Raw genomic sequence first — 3,034 nt, 5'->3', positions numbered from 1 at the left:
GGAAACTGTTGCAGTTTAACGTAGGGAACCTGGGATCATTGTTCATAGTCCTAGGACAGTTGTTTTCAAAATTTAGGGTACATCAGAATCTTGTTTAAACACAGATTTCTGGGCTCCACTTCTCATTCAGTAGGTCTGGGATGGAGTCCAAGAGCCTGTGTGTGTGTGTGTGTGTGTATATACATACATATATATATGTTTTTTTTTTTTTTTTTGAGATGGAGTCTCGCTCTGTTGCCCAGACTGGACTGCAGTGGCGCGATCTTGACTCACTGCAAACTCCGCCTCTGGGTTCAAGACATTCTCCTGCCTCAGCCTCCCGAGTAGCTGGGACTACAGGTACCCGTCACCACGCCCAGCTAATTTCGTTTCTGTATTTTTAGTAGAGACAGGGTTTCATCTTGTTAGCCAGGATGATCTCGATCTCCTGACCTCGTGATCCACCTGCCTCGGCCTCCCAAAGCGCTGGGATTACAGGTGTGAGCCACCGCACCCGGCCAAGAGTCTGTATTTTCAACAAGTTCCCAGGTAAGGCTAATGCTGCTTGTCCCAGGAACATACTTTTGAGATCTAAGTTATTTCTGGCAGTTTCTGAGCCTGATAATCTTAAACTTGGATACTCATCTCCTGTTAGGAATTTGGAGATCTAGAAGTATTAACAGCTATCTTTGAAGTTATTGACGTAGGAAAAAACTCCTGTGGGCCAGGGACTCCTCTGCAGGATCACCTGACAACTGTAGTTCTTCAAGATTTTATTTTCATTTCTCTTATCATCTTCAGGTAGGTTTTTCCCTGAGTTGTACTAGTTGGCAGGGTAGCATGTTATCTGGCACCTCTCAGCACCACCAATAGCATAGAAGGGCTTCCTGCTTTGAAGGATTCTACTAGAGCAGGGTCTTAACATCAAACTTAAAGAGTTACATCCTCTAGATTAGAGGTGCCTAGATTTCCTAGATGGGAAGCCTTGTGAAAGTTCTGGGGTATTCACCTGAAACTTCAGAAGGGCCAGGGGGAACATGCTTATCCCGGATTTAGGGGTAGGGGGAGTCTTGGGCACATGAGTTGGCTGCAGGGGCCAGGTCCCACAGGCAGAGGAGCCAGAGTTGAGTTGCTTGTAGTTGTTGGTGAGTATAAAGCTAACTGCAGGAAAAGGCTTTTTGGTTTCCCTCCCTTAGCTAGTTTGATGGGCAGGTTTAATGAAGGGATCCCTGGTTTCATTCCCTTCATAGGAGGTTTCAAATCAGTTTTACCATTCACTAGCTCCACCACCAACTAGTTAGTTCTTGGGAAATTTCCTCATCTGTAAAATGAGAACAATCCCCCTACCTCTCAGGGTTATTGTGAAGAATAATGAATATAGTAACATATGTAAAGTAGTGTGGTAACTGACATACAGTAGGCCCTTCTTTATCTAATGGGAACATGGATCCCAGGTGGGAAAGCTGCAGTACGCCATTCTGTGGGAACTCTAGTTGCCTCATCACAAAGTATGCCTAATTCTCCCATATAAGGGTACTGACATTACTGCCTTTGAAAAATGAGGCTAACTAGCTTTGGGGGCCTGCTGTGAAGTCACTCACAAGCATATGCATTCTTTGGAGGCCATGTAAAATTGGAGCCTATATTAGCTGACAGGGTAAGAGCCATACCACATTAGCACTTGAAGACTTGCAGGATCTAGGACAACGATTCACAATATGGAACTTTCATTTTTGAGCTAGAAGGAACAGGGCTGATTTATTTCAATCACTCATTCTACAGATTATCCAGGGAGGTTAAGTGACCTGCTCAGGGTCACAGAACATTGTAATATTTAGGGTTCCCCCGAGTGGGTCTTGTTTTCGGCCACTGCATTCTTTTGGAACCTTGCCCCTTTTGTCAACAAAGCACTTCCTCTACTACCTTTTTTATTTTATATATACATACACAAAATGAGGAGAAATTCATTATCATCATTTTGTGGCTCCATAATCTTGCTTAGAAAAGGATTTTGGAAGAGTAGAAATGTAAGGTAAATTGGAAGAGAATGTAGGTTGGTGAGACAGAAGCAGTGGCACTCCTCTCTGCTCCCATCTGTCATTCCCAGATACTAAAAGGTTATACTACTTATAGGCTGACTATAAGCATTATTCCAACAACCTGATTTTAGCTGGCTGGCAGTTTAGTACCTATGCATATATTCCAGTTTTATGTTTTAACAGTCAGGATCTTTTCTTGTTGTCTTAGGCATGTCTTAGTCTGTGAAAATGATTTTTCCCCATATCAGAAACTTAAGACAATCAGCCCTCTTTTTAAAAAGTCTATGAAACATAAGCTTCAGGTATATCACACACTATTTGTTTTATAAAGGGAGGTTTCCTTTCTGTTCTTTTAAAAAATAGGCTTTTAAAAAAAAAGCACAAACTAACTCTGTCAGCAGAGAAAGTGGTAAATAATTTCAGAATGGTATGGGAGAGTAGACTCTTGTCCTCCAACACTCAGTGTTCCTGCTACATTTGCTGAGGGCTAAGGAGCCCTCACAGACAAGATACCTGTTACAGGAGAGCTTGACTCTTCAACTCCCCCTAGCAGAGGAATAATTTCGGAAGGGTATACACGAAGTATACTCTGTCCCTCAACTGTTTACTCTGAGTTCCTGCTACTTTTGCTGAGAGCGCTAAGGACCCAATCACAGACAAAATCCCTATTACAAGATCACTTGACTACTCATTTTCCCATCCCCCTTTCTTAATAGAGAGGAAGATGAGTGGTGGTATTCCCTAGTATTCTAATTGCAAAAGAGGCATTTTCTGGCCGAGTGTGGTGGCTCACACCTATAATCCCAGCACTTTGGGAGGCAAAAAGCAAACTTGAGGCCAGGAGTTTGAGACCAACCTGGGCAACAAAGCAAGGGCCCTCCTCTAAAAAACTAAAGAAAAAAAATTTTTTAAAATTAGCCAGGCATTGTGGTGTGCACCTGTAGCCCTAGCTACTCAGGAGGCTGAGGCAAGAGGATCACTTGAGCCTAGGAGTTAGAGGCTGTAGTGAGCTATGA

This window comes from Colobus angolensis, unplaced genomic scaffold (genome assembly GCF_000951035.1).
Source record: "Colobus angolensis palliatus isolate OR3802 unplaced genomic scaffold, Cang.pa_1.0 Scaffold14, whole genome shotgun sequence".
NCBI classification, from domain to species: Eukaryota; Metazoa; Chordata; class Mammalia; order Primates; family Cercopithecidae; genus Colobus; species Colobus angolensis.
This window is presented reverse-complemented; position numbering follows the sequence as displayed.